Source organism: Heptranchias perlo, chromosome 33 (genome assembly GCF_035084215.1).
Source record: "Heptranchias perlo isolate sHepPer1 chromosome 33, sHepPer1.hap1, whole genome shotgun sequence".
Classification (NCBI taxonomy): domain Eukaryota; kingdom Metazoa; phylum Chordata; class Chondrichthyes; order Hexanchiformes; family Hexanchidae; genus Heptranchias; species Heptranchias perlo.
This window is the reverse complement of record NC_090357.1, coordinates 33,689,639-33,705,764: the sequence shown is the minus strand read 5'-3', so window position 1 is coordinate 33,705,764 and position 16,126 is coordinate 33,689,639.

The window sequence follows — 16,126 nt, the reverse complement described above, 5'->3', positions numbered from 1 at the left end:
CCGAGAGAAGCACTGGTGGGAGAGATAAAGAGAAACACTGTGGGAGAGAGAGAGAGATACACTGGGGAGAGAGAGAGAAACACTGGGGAGACAGAGAGAGAGAGAAACAATGGGGGGAGAGAGAGAAACATTGGGGGGAGAGAGAGAGATACACTGGGGGAGAGAGAGAAACACTGGGGAGAGAGAGAGAGAAACACTGGGGAGAGAGAGAGAGAAACACTGGGGAAAGAGAGGGAAACACTGGGGAGAGAGAGAGAGAAACACTGGGGGCAGAGAGAGAAACACAGGGGTGAGAGAGAGAGAGAAACTGGGGAGAGAGAGGGAGAAGCACTGGGGAGAGAGAGAGAGAGAAACTGGGGAGAGAGAGAGAGAAGCACTGGGGAGAGAGAGAGAAGCACTGGAGAGAGAGAGAGAGAAACACTGGGGGGAGAGAGAGAAACACTGGGGAGAGAGAGAGAAACACTGGGGAGACAGAGAGACAGAGAAACAATGGGGGGAGAGAGAAACACTGGGTGGAGAGAGAGAGAGAAACACTGTGGGGGGAGAGAGAGAGATACTCTGGGGGAGAGAGAGAAACACTGGGGAGAGAGAGAGAGAAACACTGGGGAGAGAGAGAGAGAAACAATGGGGAAAGAGAGGGAAACACTGGGGAGAGAGAGAGAGAAACACTGGGGGCAGAGAGAGAAACACAGGGGTGAGAGAGAGAGAGAAACTGGGGAGAGAGAGGGAGAAGCACTGGAGAGAGAGAGAGAAACTGGGGAGAGAGAGAGAGACACACTGGGGAGAGAGAGAGAGAAACACTGGGGGGAGAGAGAGAAACACTGGGGAGAGGGAGAGACAGTGGTGGGAGAGAGAGATAAACATTGGGGGAGGTAGAGAAACACTGGGGGGAGAGAGAGAAACACTGGGGGAGAGATAGAAACACTGTGGGGAGAGAGAGAGACAGAGAAACAATGGGGGGGAGAGAGAAACACTGTGTGGAGAGAGAGAGAGAAACACTGTGGGGAGAGAGAGAGAGATACTCTGGGGGAGAGAGAGAAACACTGGGGTGAGAGATAGAGAAAAGCTAGGGAGAGAGAGAAAGAGAAACACTGGGGAGAGAGAGAGAGAAACACTGGGGAGAGAGAGAGAAACACTGGGGAGACAGAGAGAGAGAGAAACAATGGGGGGAGGGAGAGAAACATTGGGGGGAGAGAGAGAGATACACTGGGGAGAGAGAGAGAGAAACACTGGGGAAAGAGAGGGAAACACTGGGGAGAGAGAGAGAAACACTGGGGGCAGAGAGAGAAACACAGGGGTGCGAGAGAGAGAGAAACTGGGGAGAGAGAGAGAGAAGCACTGGGGAGAGAGAGAGAGAAGCACTGGAGAGAGAGAGAGAGAAACACTGGGGGGAGAGAGAGAAACACTGGGGAGAGGGAGAGACAGTGGTGGGAGAGAGAGTTAAACATTGGGGGAGGTAGAGAAACACTGGGGGGAGAGAGAGAGAGAAACACTGGGGAGAGAGAGAGAAACACTGGGGGAGAGAGAGAAACACTGTGGGGAGAGAGAGAGAAAAACTGGACGAAAGAGAGAGAAACACAGGGGAGAGAGAGAAAAACACTGGGGAGACAGAGAGACAGAGAAACAATGCGGGGGAGAGAGAAACACTGGGTGGAGAGAGAGAGAGAAGCACTGTGGGGGGAGAGAGAGAAAAACTGGACGAGAGAGAGAGAAACACAGGGGAGAGAGAGAGAAACACTGGGGAGACAGAGAGACAGAGAAACAATGGGGGGGAGAGAGAAACACTGGGTGGCGAGAGAGAGAGAAACACTGTGGGGAGAGAGAGAGAGATACTCTGGGGGAGAGAGAGAAACACTGGGGAAAGAGAGGGAAACACTGGGGAGAGAGAGAGAGAAACACTGGGGAAAGAGAGGGAAACACTGGGGAGAGAGAGAGAGAAACACTGGGGGAAGAGAGAGAAACACTGGGGGTAGGTAGAGAAACACTGGGGGAGAGGGAGAGAAAAACACTGGGGAGAGAGAGAGAAACACTGGGGGGAGAGAGAGAGAAACACTGGGGGAGAGTCCGAGAGAAGCACTGGTGGGAGAGAGAGAGAGAAACACTGGGGAGAGAGATAGAGAAAAGCTAGGGAGAGAGAGAAAGAGAAACACTAGGGAGAGAGAGAGAGAGAAACACTGGGGAGAGAGAGAGAAACACTGGGGAGACAGAGAGAGAGAGAAACAATGGGGGGAGAGAGAAAGATTGAGGGGAGAGAGAGAGATACACTGGGGGAGAGAGAGAAACACTGGGGAGAGAGAGAGAGAAACACTGGGGAGAGAGAGAGAGAAACACTGGGGAAAGAGAGGGAAACACTGGGGAGAGAGAGAGAGAAACACTGGGGGCAGAGAGAGAAACACTGGGGGGAGGGAGAGAGAGAAAGTGGGGAGAGAGAGAGAGAAGCACTGGAGAGAGAGAGAGAGAGAAACACTGGGGGAGAGGGAGAGACAGTGGTGGGAGAGAGAGATAAACATTGGGGGAGGTGGAGAAACACTGGGGGGAGAGAGAGAGAAAAACTGGACGAGAGAGAGAGAAACACAGGGGAGAGAGAGAGAAACACTGGGGAGACAGAGAGACAGAGAAACAATGGGGGGAGAGAGAAACACTGGGTGGAGAGAGAGAGAGAAACACTGTGGGGGGAGAGGGAGAGATACTCTGGGGGAGAGAGAGAAACACTGGGGAGAGAGAGAGAGAAGCACTGGGGAGAGAGAGAGAGAAACACTGGGGATAGAGAGGGAAACACTGGGGAGAGAGAGAGAGAAACACTGGGGGAGAGAGAGAAACCCTGGGGGGAGAGAGAGAGAAATACTGGGGGTAGGTAGAGAAACACTGGGGGAGATAGAGAGAAACACTGGGGAGACAGAGAGACAGAGAAACAATGGGGGGGAGAGAGAAACACTGGGTGGAGAGAGAGAGAGAAACACTGTGGGGGGAGAGAGAGAGATACTCTGGGGGGGAGAGAGAGAAACACTGGGGTGAGAGATAGAGAAAAGCTAGGGAGAGAGAGAAAGAGAAACACTGGGGAGAGAGAGAGAGAGAAACACTGGGGAGAGAGAGAGAAACACAGGGGAGACAGAGAGAGAGAGAAACAATGGGGGGAGGGAGAGAAACATTGGGGGGAGAGAGAGAGATACACTGGGGAGAGAGAGAGAGAAACACTGGGGAAAGAGAGGGAAACACTGGGGAGAGAGAGAGAGAAACACTGGGGGCAGAGAGAGAAACACAGGGGTGAGAGAGAGAGAGAAACTGGGGAGAGAGAGAGAGAAGCACTGGGGAGAGAGAGAGAGAAGCACTGGAGAGAGAGAGAGAGAAACACTGGGGGGAGAGAGAGAAACACTGGGGAGAGGGAGAGACTGTGGTGGGAGAGAGAGATAAACATTGGGGGAGGTAGAGAAACACTGGGGGGAGAAAGAGAGAGAAACACTGGGGAGAGAGAGAGAAACACTGGGGGAGAGAGAGAAACACTGTGGGGAGAGAGAGAAAAAAACTGGACGAAAGATAGAGAAACACAGGGGAGAGAGAGAGAAACACTGGGGAGACAGAGAGACAGAGAAACAATGCGGGGGAGAGAGAAACACTGGGTGGAGAGAGAGAGAGAAGCACTGTGGGGGGAGAGAGAGAGATACTCTGGGGGCGAGAGAGAGAAACACTGGGGAGAGAGAGAGAGAGAAACACTGGGGGGAGAGAGAGAAAGAAACACTGGGGAAAGAGAGGGAAACACTGGGGAGAAAGAGAGAGAAACACTGGGGGGAGAGAGAGAAACACTCGGGGGAGAGAGAGAAACACTGGGGGGAGAGAGAGAGAAACACTGGGGAGGAGAGAGAGAAACACTGGGGGAGAGAGAGAAACACTGGGGGGAGAGAGAGAGAGAAACATTGGGCAGGAGAGAGTGAAACACTAGGGGGAGAGAGAGAGAAACACTGGGGGAGAGACCGAGAGAAGCACTGGTGGGAGAGAGAGAGAGAAACACTGTGGGAGAGAGAGATACACTGGGGAGAGAGAGAGAAAAACACTGGGGAGACAGAGAGAGAGAGAAACAATGGGGGGAGAGAGAGAAACATTGGGGGGAGAGAGAGAGATACACTGGGGGAGAGAGAGAAACACTGGGGAGAGAGAGAGAGAAACACTGGGGAGAGAGAGAGAGAAACACTGGGGAAAGAGAGGGAAACACTGGGGAGAGAGAGAGAGAAACACTGGGGGCAGAGAGAGAAACACAGGGGTGAGAGAGAGAGAGAAACTGGGGAGAGAGAGGGAGAAGCACTGGGGAGAGAGAGAGAGAGAAACTGGGGAGAGAGAGAGAGAAGCACTGGGGAGAGAGAGAGAAGCACTGGAGAGAGAGAGAGAGAAACACTGGGGGGAGAGAGAGAAACACTGGGGAGAGAGAGAGAGAAACACTGGGGAGACAGAGAGACAGAGAAACAACGGGGGGAGAGAGAAACACTGGGTGGAGAGAGAGAGAGAAACACTGTGGGGGGAGAGAGAGAGATACTCTGGGGGAGAGAGAGAAACACTGGGGAGAGAGAGAGAGAAACACTGGGGAGAGAGAGAGAGAAACACTGGGGAAAGAGAGGGAAACACTGGGGAGAGAGAGAGAGAAACACTGGGGGAGAGAGAGAAACCCTGGGGGGAGAGAGAGAGAAATACTGGGGGTAGGTAGAGAAACACTGGGGGAGATAGAGAGAAACACTGGGGAGACAGAGAGACAGAGAAACAATGGGGGGGAGAGAGAAACACTGGGTGGATAGAGAGAGAGAAACACTGTGGGGGGAGAGAGAGAGATACTCTGGGGGAGAGAGAGAAACACTGGGGTGAGAGATAGAGAAAAGCTAGGGAGAGAGAGAAAGAGAAACACTGGGGAGAGAGAGAGAGAGAAACACTGGGGAGAGAGAGAGAAACACAGGGGAGACAGAGAGAGAGAGAAACAATGGGGGGAGGGAGAGAAACATTGGGGGGAGAGAGAGAGATACACTGGGGAGAGAGAGAGAGAAACACTGGGGAAAGAGAGGGAAACACTGGGGAGAGAGAGAGAGAGCGAGAAACACTGTCGGGGGATAGAGAGATTTACACTGGGGGAGAGGGAGAAACACTGGGGAGAGACCGAGAGACACAATGGGGAGAGAGAGAAAGAGAAACACTGGGGAGAGAGAGAGAGGAACACTGGGGAGAGAGAGAAACACTGGGGAGACAGAGACAGAGAGAAACACTGGTGGGAGAGAGAGAAACACTGGGGGAGAGAGAAAGAGAGAGAAACACTGTGGGGAGAGAGAGAGATACAATTGGGGGAGAGAGGGAAACACTGGGGAGAGAGAGAGAAACACTGGGGAGAGAGAGACAGAGAGAAACACTGGGGGTGAGAGAGAGAGAGAGAGAGAAACTGGGGAGAGACAGATGGAGAAACACTGGAGAGGGAGGGAGAGCAACACTGGGGGGAGAGAGAGTAACACTGGGGGGAGAGAGATACAGTGGTGGGAGAGAGAGAGAAACACTGGGGGGGAGAGAGAGAAACACTGCGGGGGGGGGGGAGAGAGAAACACTGTGGGGGGAGAGGGAGAGAGAGAAACTCAGTAGGGAGAGAGAGAGAGAAACACTGGGGGGAGAGAGAGAGAAACACTGGGGGAGAGAGAGAGAAACACTGGGGAGAGAGAGAGAGCGAGAAACACGGTGGGGAGAGAGACAGAGATACACTGGGGGGAGAGAGCGAAACACTGGGGGGAGAGAGAGAGAGAAACACTGGGGGGGGGAGAGAGAAACACTGGGGGAATAGAGAGAGAGAGAGAAACTGGGGAGAGAGAGAGAAACACTGGAGAGAGAGATACATTGGGGGGAGAGAGAGAGAAACTCAGTGGGGAGAGAGAGAGAGAAACACTGGGGATTAGAGAGAGAAACACTGGGGGGGAGAGAGAGAGAAACACTGGGGGAGAGAGAGAATCACTCGGGTAAGAGAGAAAGAAACACTGGGGGGAGAGGGAGAGAGAAACACTGGTGGAGAGAGAGAAACACTGCAGAGAGAGAAAGAGACAGTGGTGGGAGAGAGAGAGAAACACTGGGGGAGGAGGAGAAACACTGGTGGGAGAGAGAGAAACACAGGGGTGAGAGAGAGAGAGAAACTGCGGAGAGAGAGGGAGAAGCACTGGGGAGAGAGAGAGAGAGAAACTGGGGAGAGAGAGAGAGAAGCACTGGGGAGAGAGAGAGAAGCACTGGAGAGAGAGAGAGAGAAACACTGGGGGGAGAGAGAGAAACACTGGGGAGAGAGAGAGAGAAACACTGGGGAGACAGAGAGACAGAGAAACAACGGGGGGAGAGAGAAACACTGGGTGGAGAGAGAGAGAGAAACACTGTGGGGGGAGAGAGAGAGATACTCTGGGGGAGAGAGAGAAACACTGGGGAGAGAGAGAGAGAAACACTGGGGAGAGAGAGAGAGAAACACTGGGGAAAGAGAGGGAAACACTGGGGAGAGAGAGAGAGAAACACTGGGGGAGAGAGAGAAACCCTGGGGGGAGAGAGAGAGAAATACTGGGGGTAGGTAGAGAAACACTGGGGGAGATAGAGAGAAACACTGGGGAGACAGAGAGACAGAGAAACAATGGGGGGGAGAGAGAAACACTGGGTGGATAGAGAGAGAGAAACACTGTGGGGGGAGAGAGAGAGATACTCTGGGGGAGAGAGAGAAACACTGGGGTGAGAGATAGAGAAAAGCTAGGGAGAGAGAGAAAGAGAAACACTGGGGAGAGAGAGAGAGAGAAACACTGGGGAGAGAGAGAGAAACACAGGGGAGACAGAGAGAGAGAGAAACAATGGGGGGAGGGAGAGAAACATTGGGGGGAGAGAGAGAGATACACTGGGGAGAGAGAGAGAGAAACACTGGGGAAAGAGAGGGAAACACTGGGGAGAGAGAGAGAGAGCGAGAAACACTGTCGGGGGATAGAGAGATTTACACTGGGGGAGAGGGAGAAACACTGGGGAGAGACCGAGAGACACAATGGGGAGAGAGAGAAAGAGAAACACTGGGGAGAGAGAGAGAGGAACACTGGGGAGAGAGAGAAACACTGGGGAGACAGAGACAGAGAGAAACACTGGTGGGAGAGAGAGAAACACTGGGGGAGAGAGAAAGAGAGAGAAACACTGTGGGGAGAGAGAGAGATACAATTGGGGGAGAGAGGGAAACACTGGGGAGAGAGAGAGAAACACTGGGGAGAGAGAGACAGAGAGAAACACTGGGGGTGAGAGAGAGAGAGAGAGAGAAACTGGGGAGAGACAGATGGAGAAACACTGGAGAGGGAGGGAGAGCAACACTGGGGGGAGAGAGAGTAACACTGGGGGGAGAGAGATACAGTGGTGGGAGAGAGAGAGAAACACTGGGGGGGAGAGAGAGAAACACTGCGGGGGGGGGGGGAGAGAGAAACACTGTGGGGGGAGAGGGAGAGAGAGAAACTCAGTAGGGAGAGAGAGAGAGAAACACTGGGGGGAGAGAGAGAGAAACACTGGGGGAGAGAGAGAGAAACACTGGGGAGAGAGAGAGAGCGAGAAACACGGTGGGGAGAGAGACAGAGATACACTGGGGGGAGAGAGCGAAACACTGGGGGGAGAGAGAGAGAGAAACACTGGGGGGGGGAGAGAGAAACACTGGGGGAATAGAGAGAGAGAGAGAAACTGGGGAGAGAGAGAGAAACACTGGAGAGAGAGATACATTGGGGGGAGAGAGAGAGAAACTCAGTGGGGAGAGAGAGAGAGAAACACTGGGGATTAGAGAGAGAAACACTGGGGGGGAGAGAGAGAGAAACACTGGGGGAGAGAGAGAATCACTCGGGTAAGAGAGAAAGAAACACTGGGGGGAGAGGGAGAGAGAAACACTGGTGGAGAGAGAGAAACACTGCAGAGAGAGAAAGAGACAGTGGTGGGAGAGAGAGAGAAACACTGGGGGAGGAGGAGAAACACTGGTGGGAGAGAGAGAAACACAGGGGTGAGAGAGAGAGAGAAACTGGGGAGAGAGAGGGAGAAGCACTGGGGAGAGAGAGAGAGAGAAACTGGGGAGAGAGAGAGAGAAGCACTGGGGAGAGAGAGAGAAGCACTGGAGAGAGAGAGAGAGAAACACTGGGGGGAGAGAGAGAAACACTGGGGAGAGAGAGAGAGAAACACTGGGGAGACAGAGAGACAGAGAAACAACGGGGGGAGAGAGAAACACTGGGTGGAGAGAGAGAGAGAAACACTGTGGGGGGAGAGAGAGAGATACTCTGGGGGAGAGAGAGAAACACTGGGGAGAGAGAGAGAGAAACACTGGGGAGAGAGAGAGAGAAACACTGGGGAAAGAGAGGGAAACACTGGGGAGAGAGAGAGAGAAACACTGGGGGAGAGAGAGAAACCCTGGGGGGAGAGAGAGAGAAATACTGGGGGTAGGTAGAGAAACACTGGGGGAGATAGAGAGAAACACTGGGGAGACAGAGAGACAGAGAAACAATGGGGGGGAGAGAGAAACACTGGGTGGATAGAGAGAGAGAAACACTGTGGGGGGAGAGAGAGAGATACTCTGGGGGAGAGAGAGAAACACTGGGGTGAGAGATAGAGAAAAGCTAGGGAGAGAGAGAAAGAGAAACACTGGGGAGAGAGAGAGAGAGAAACACTGGGGAGAGAGAGAGAAACACAGGGGAGACAGAGAGAGAGAGAAACAATGGGGGGAGGGAGAGAAACATTGGGGGGAGAGAGAGAGATACACTGGGGAGAGAGAGAGAGAAACACTGGGGAAAGAGAGGGAAACACTGGGGAGAGAGAGAGAGAGCGAGAAACACTGTCGGGGGATAGAGAGATTTACACTGGGGGAGAGGGAGAAACACTGGGGAGAGACCGAGAGACACAATGGGGAGAGAGAGAAAGAGAAACACTGGGGAGAGAGAGAGAGGAACACTGGGGAGAGAGAGAAACACTGGGGAGACAGAGACAGAGAGAAACACTGGTGGGAGAGAGAGAAACACTGGGGGAGAGAGAAAGAGAGAGAAACACTGTGGGGAGAGAGAGAGATACAATTGGGGGAGAGAGGGAAACACTGGGGAGAGAGAGAGAAACACTGGGGAGAGAGAGACAGAGAGAAACACTGGGGGTGAGAGAGAGAGAGAAACTGGGGAGAGACAGATGGAGAAACACTGGAGAGGGAGGGAGAGCAACACTGGGGGGAGAGAGAGTAACACTGGGGGGAGAGAGATACAGTGGTGGGAGAGAGAGAGAAACACTGGGGGGGAGAGAGAGAAACACTGCGGGGGGGGGGAGAGAGAAACACTGTGGGGGGAGAGGGAGAGAGAGAAACTCAGTAGGGAGAGAGAGAGAGAAACACTGGGGGGAGAGAGAGAGAAACACTGGGGGAGAGAGAGAGAAACACTGGGGAGAGAGAGAGAGCGAGAAACACGGTGGGGAGAGAGACAGAGATACACTGGGGGGAGAGAGCGAAACACTGGGGGGAGAGAGAGAGAGAAACACTGGGGGGGGAGAGAGAAACACTGGGGGAATAGAGAGAGAGAGAGAAACTGGGGAGAGAGAGAGAAACACTGGAGAGAGAGATACATTGGGGGGAGAGAGAGAGAAACTCAGTGGGGAGAGAGAGAGAGAAACACTGGGGATTAGAGAGAGAAACACTGGGGGGGAGAGAGAGAGAAACACTGGGGGAGAGAGAGAATCACTCGGGTAAGAGAGAAAGAAACACTGGGGGGAGAGGGAGAGAGAAACACTGGTGGAGAGAGAGAAACACTGCAGAGAGAGAAAGAGACAGTGGTGGGAGAGAGAGAGAAACACTGGGGGAGGAGGAGAAACACTGGTGGGAGAGAGAGAAACACAGGGGAGAGAGAGCGAGAAACACTGTGGGGAGAGAGAGAGAGAAACACTTGGGGGAGAGAGAGAAACACTTGGGGGAAGAGAGAGTGAAACACTGGACGAGAGAGAGAGAAACACAGGGGAGAGAGAGCGAGAAACACTGTGGGGAGAGAGAGAGAGAAACACTGGGGAGGAGAGAGAGAAACACGGGCAGAGAGAGAGAAACACTGGGGGAGAGAGAGAAATACTGCGGGGAGAGAGAGAGAGAAACACTGCGGGAGAGAGAGAGAGAGAAACACTGGGGGGCGAGAGATAAACACTAGGGGGAGAGAGAGAGAAAAACTGTGGGAGAGAGAGAAACACTGGGGAGAGAGAGAGAGAAACACTGGACGAGAGACAGAGAAACACAGGGGAGAGAGAGAGAGTAACACTGGGGGGAGAGAGAGAAACACTGGGGGGAGAGAGAGAGAGAAACTGGGGAGAGAGAGGGAGAACACTGGAGAGAGAGAGAGAAACACTGGGGGAGAGAGAGAAACACTGGGGGGAGAGAGAGAGAAACACTGGACAAGAGAGAGAGAAACACAGGGGAGAGAGAGCGAGAAACACTGTGGGGAGAGAGAGAGAGAAACACTGGGGAGGAGAGAGAGAAACACGGGCAGAGAGAGAGAAACACTGGGGGAGAGAGAGAAACACTGCGGGGAGAGAGAGAGAGAAATACTGCGGGAGAGAGAGAGAAACACTGGGGGGCGAGAGATAAACACTAGGGGGAGAGAGAGAGAAAAACTGTGGGAGAGAGAGAAACACTGGGGGGAGAGAGAGAGAAACACTGGACGAGAGAGAGGGAAACACAGGGGAGAGAGAGGAACACTGGGGAGAGAGAGAGAGAGCAACACTTTGGGAGGAGAGAGAGAGAGAGAGAGAAAAACTGTGGGGATGGAGAGAGAGAGAAACACTGGGGGGAGAGAGAGAGAAACACTGGACGAGAGAGAGAGAAACACAGGGGAGAGAGAGAGAGTAACACTGGGGGGAGAGAGAGAAACACTGGGGGGAGAGAGAGAGAGAAACTGGGGAGAGAGAGGGAGAAACACTGGAGAGAGAGAGAGAAACACTGGGGGAGAGAGAGAAACACTGGGGGGAGAGAGAGAGAAACACTGGGGTCGAGAGAGAGAAACACTGGGGGGAGAGAGAGAGAAAGACTGGGCGAGAGAGAGAGAGAAACTCAGTGGGGAGAGAGATAGAGAAACACTGGAGTTTAGAGAGAGAAACACTGGGGGGAGAGAGAGTGAGAAACACTGGGGGAGAGAGAGAATCACTGGGGGGAGAGAGAAAGAAACACTGGGCAGGAGAGAGAGAAACACTGGGGGGAGAGGGAGAGAGAAACACTGGTGGAGAGAGAGAAACACTGGGGAGAGAGAGAGAGAGCGAGAAACACTGTCGGGGGATAGAGAGATTTACACTGGCGGAGAGGGAGAAACACTGGGGAGAGAGAGAAACACTGGGGAGACAGAGACAGAGAGAAACACTGGTGGGAGAGAGAGAAACACTGGGGGAGAGAGAAAGAGAGAGAAACACTGTGGGGAGAGAGAGAGATACACTTGGGGGAGAGAGGGAAACACTGGGGAGAGAGAGAGAAACACTGGGGAGAGAGAGACAGAGAGAAACACTGGGGGTGAGAGAGAGAGAGAGAGAAACTGGGGAGAGACAGATGGAGAAACACTGGAGAGAGAGGGAGAGCAACACTGGGGGGAGAGAGAGTAACACTGGGGGGAGAGAGATACAGTGGTGGGAGAGAGAGAGAAACACTGGGGGGGAGAGAGAGAAACACTGCGGGGGGGGAGAGAGAAACACTGTGGGGGGAGAGAGAGAGAGAGAAACTCAGTAGGGAGAGAGAGAGAGAAACACTGGGGGGAGAGAGAGAGAAACACTGGGGAGGAGAGAGAGAAACACGGGCAGAGAGAGAGAAACACTGGGGGAGAGAGAGAAACACTGCGGGGAGAGAGAGAGAGAAATACTGCGGGAGAGAGAGAGAAACACTGGGGGGAGATAGATAAACACTAGGGGGAGAGAGAGAGAAAAACTGTGGGAGAGAGAGAAACACTGGGGGGAGAGAGAGAGAAACACTGGACGAGAGAGAGGGAAACACAGGGGAGAGAGAGGAACACTGGGGAGAGAGAGAGAGCAACACTTTGGGAGGAGAGAGAGAGAGAGAGAGAGAAACTGTGGGGATGGAGAGAGAGAGAAACACTGGGGGGAGAGAGAGAAACACTGGGGGAGAGAGAGAGAGAAACTGGGGAGAGAGAGGGAGAAACACTGGAGAGAGAGAGAAACACTGGGGGAGAGAGATAAACACTGGGGGGAGAGAGAGAGAAACACTGGGGTCGAGAGAGAGAAACACTGGGGGGAGAGAGAGAGAAAGACTGGGCGAGAGAGAGAGAGAAACTCAGTTGGGAGAGAGATAGAGAAACACTGGAGTTTAGAGAGAGAAACACTGGGGGGAGAGAGTGAGAAACACTGGGGGAGAGAGAGAATCACTGGGGGGAGAGAGAAAGAAACACTGGGCAGGAGAGAGAGAAACACTGGGGGGAGAGGGAGAGAGAAACACTGGTGGAGAGAGAGAAACACTGGGGAGAGAGAGAGAGAGCGAGAAACACTGTCGGGGGATAGAGAGATTTACACTGGGGGAGAGGGAGAAACACTGGGGAGAGACCGAGAGACACAATGGGGAGAGAGAGAAAGAGAAACACTGGGGAGAGAGAGAGAGAAACACTGGGGAGAGAGAGAAACACTGGGGAGACAGAGACAGAGATAAACACTGGTAGAGAGAGAGAAACACTGGGGGAGAGAGAAAGAGAGAGAAACACTGTGGGGAGAGAGAGAGATACACTTGGGGGAGAGAGGGAAACACTGGGGAGAGAGAGAGAAACACTGGGGAGAGAGAAACACTGTGGGTGAGAGAGAGAGAGAGAGAGAGAAACTGGGGAGAGACAGATGGAGAAACACTGGAGAGAGAGGGAGAGCAACACTGGGGGGAGAGAGAGTAACACTGGGGGGAGAGAGATACAGTGGTGGGAGAGAGAGAGAAACACTGGGGGGAGAGAGAGAAACACTGCGGGCGGGGAGAGAGAAACACTGTGGGGGGAGAGAGAGAGAGAGAGAGAAACTCAGTAGGGAGAGAGAGAGAGAAACACTGGGGGGAGAGAGAGAGAAACACTGGGGGGAGAGAGAGAGAAACACTGGGGAGAGAGAGAGAGCGAGAAACACTGTGGGGAGAGAGACAGAGATACACTGGGGGGAGAGAGAGAAACACTGGGGGGAGACCGAGAGACACAATGGGGAGAGAGAGAAAGAGAAACACTGGTGGGAGAGAGAGAAACACTGGGGGAGAGAGAAAGAGAGAGAAACACTGTGGGGAGAGAGAGAGATACACTTGGGGGAGAGAGGGAAACACTGGGGAGAGAGAGAGAAACACTGGGGAGAGAGAGACAGAGAGAAACACTGGGGGTGAGAGAGAGAGAGAGAGAAACTGGGGAGAGACAGATGGAGAAACACTGGAGAGAGAGGGAGAGCAACACTGGGGGGAGAGAGAGTAACACTGGGGGGAGAGAGATACAGTGGTGGGAGAGAGAGAGAAACACTGGGGGGGAGAGAGAGAAACACTGCGGGGGGGGGGAGAGAGAAACACTGTGGGGGGAGAGAGAGAGAGAGAAACTCAGTAGGGAGAGAGAGAGAGAAATACTGGGGGGAGAGAGAGAAACACTGGGGGAACAGAGAGAGAGAGAGAAACTGGGGAGAGAGAGATAAACACTGGAGAGAGAGATACATTGGGGGGAGAGAGAGAGAAACTCAGTGGGGAGAGAGAGAGAGAAACACTGGGGATTAGAGAGAGAAACACTGGGGGGGAGAGAGAGAGAAACACTGGGGGAGAGAGAGAATCACTCGGGTAAGAGAGAAAGAAACACTGGGGGGAGAGGGAGAGAGAAACACTGGTGGAGAGAGAGAAACACTGCAGAGAGAGAAAGAGACAGTGGTGGGAGAGAGAGAGAAACACTGGGGGAGGAGGAGAAACACTGGTGGGAGAGAGAGAAACACAGGGGAGAGAGAGCGAGAAACACTGTGGGGAGAGAGAGAGAGAAACACTTGGGGGAGAGAGAGAAACACTTGGGGGAAGAGAGAGAGAAACACTGGACGAGAGAGAGAGAAACACAGGGGAGAGAGAGCGAGAAACACTGTGGGGAGAGAGAGAGAGAAACACTGGGGAGGAGAGAGAGAAACACGGGCAGAGAGAGAGAAACACTGGGGGAGAGAGAGAAATACTGCGGGGAGAGAGAGAGAGAAACACTGCGGGAGAGAGAGAGAAACACTGGGGGGTGAGAGATAAACACTAGGGGGAGAGAGAGAGAAAAACTGTGGGAGAGAGAGAAACACTGGGGGGAGAGAGAGAGAAACACTGGACGAGAGACAGAGAAACACAGGGGAAAGAGAGAGAGTAACACTGGGGGGAGAGAGAGAAACACTGGGGGGAGAGAGAGAGAGAAACTGGGGAGAGAGAGGGAGAACACTGGAGAGTGAGAGAGAGAAACACTGGGGGAGAGAGAGAAACACTGGGGGGAGAGAGACAAACACTTGGGGGAAGAGAGAGAGAAACACTGGACAAGAGAGAGAGAAACACAGGGGAGAGAGAGCGAGAAACACTGTGGGGAGAGAGAGAGAGAAACACTGGGGAGGAGAGAGAGAAACACGGGCAGAGAGAGAGAAACACTGGGGGAGAGAGAGAAACACTGCGGGGAGAGAGAGAGAGAGAAATACTGCGGGAGAGAGAGAGAAACACTGGGGGGCGAGAGATAAACACTAGGGGGAGAGAGAGAGAAAAACTGTGGGAGAGAGAGAAACACTGGGGGGAGAGAGAGAGAAACACTGGACGAGAGAGAGGGAAACACAGGGGAGAGAGAGGAACACTGGGGAGAGAGAGAGAGCAACACTTTGGGAGGAGAGAGAGAGAGAGAGAGAAACTGTGGGGATGGAGAGAGAGAGAAACACTGGGGGGAGAGAGAGAGAAACACTGGACGAGAGAGAGAGAAACACAGGGGAGAGAGAGAGAGTAACACTGGGGGGAGAGAGAGAAACACTTGGGGGAGAGAGAGAGAGAAACTGGGGAGAGAGAGAGAGAAACACTGGAGAGAGAGAGAGAAACACTGGGGGAGAGAGAGAAACACTGGGGGGAGAGAGAGAGAAACACTGGGGTCGAGAGAGAGAAACACTGGGGGGAGAGAGAGAGAAAGACTGGGCGAGAGAGAGAGAGAAACTCAGTGGGGAGAGAGATAGAGAAACACTGGAGTTTAGAGAGAGAAACACTGGGGGGAGAGAGAGTGAGAAACACTGGGGGAGAGAGAATCACTGGGGGGAGAGAGAAAGAAACACTGGGCAGGAGAGAGAGAAACACTGGGGGGCGAGGGAGAGAGAAACACTGGTGGAGAGAGAGAAACACTGGGGAGAGAGAGAGAGAGCGAGAAACACTGTCGGGGGATAGAGAGATTTACACTGGGGGAGAGGGAGAAACACTGGGGAGAGACCGAGAGACACAATGGGGAGAGAGAGAAAGAGAAACACTGGGGAGAGAGAGAGAGAAACACTGGGGAGAGAGAGAAACACTGGGGAGACAGAGACAGAGAGAAACACTGGTGGGAGAGAGAGAAACACTGGGGGAGAGAGAGAGAAACACTGGGGGTGAGAGAGAGAGAGAGAAACTGGGGAGAGACAGATGGAGAAACACTGGAGAGAGAGGGAGAGCAACACTGGGGGGAGAGAGAGTAACACTGGGGGGAGAGAGATACAGTGGTGGGAGAGAGAGAGAGAGAAACTCAGTGGGGAGAGAGAGAGAGAAACACTGGGGGGAGAGAGAGAGAAACACTGTGGGGAGAGAGACAGAGATACACTGGGGGGAGAGAGAGAGAAAAACTGTGGGAGAGAGAGAAACACTGGGGGTAGAGAGAGAGAAACACTGGACGAGAGAGAGAGAAACACTGGGGAGAGAGAGAGAGAAACACTGGGGAGAGAGAGAGAAACACTGGGGGGAGAGATAGAGAAAAACTGTGGGAGAGAGAGAAACACTGGGGGTAGAGAGAGAGAAACACTGGACGAGAGAGAGAGAAACACAGGGGAGAGAGAGAGAAATACTGGGGAGAGAGAGCGAGAAACACTGTGGGGAGAGAGAGAGATACAAAGGGGGGAGAGAGAGAAACACTGGGGAGAGAGAGAGAAACACTGGGGGGAGAGAGAGAAACACTGGGGGGAGAGA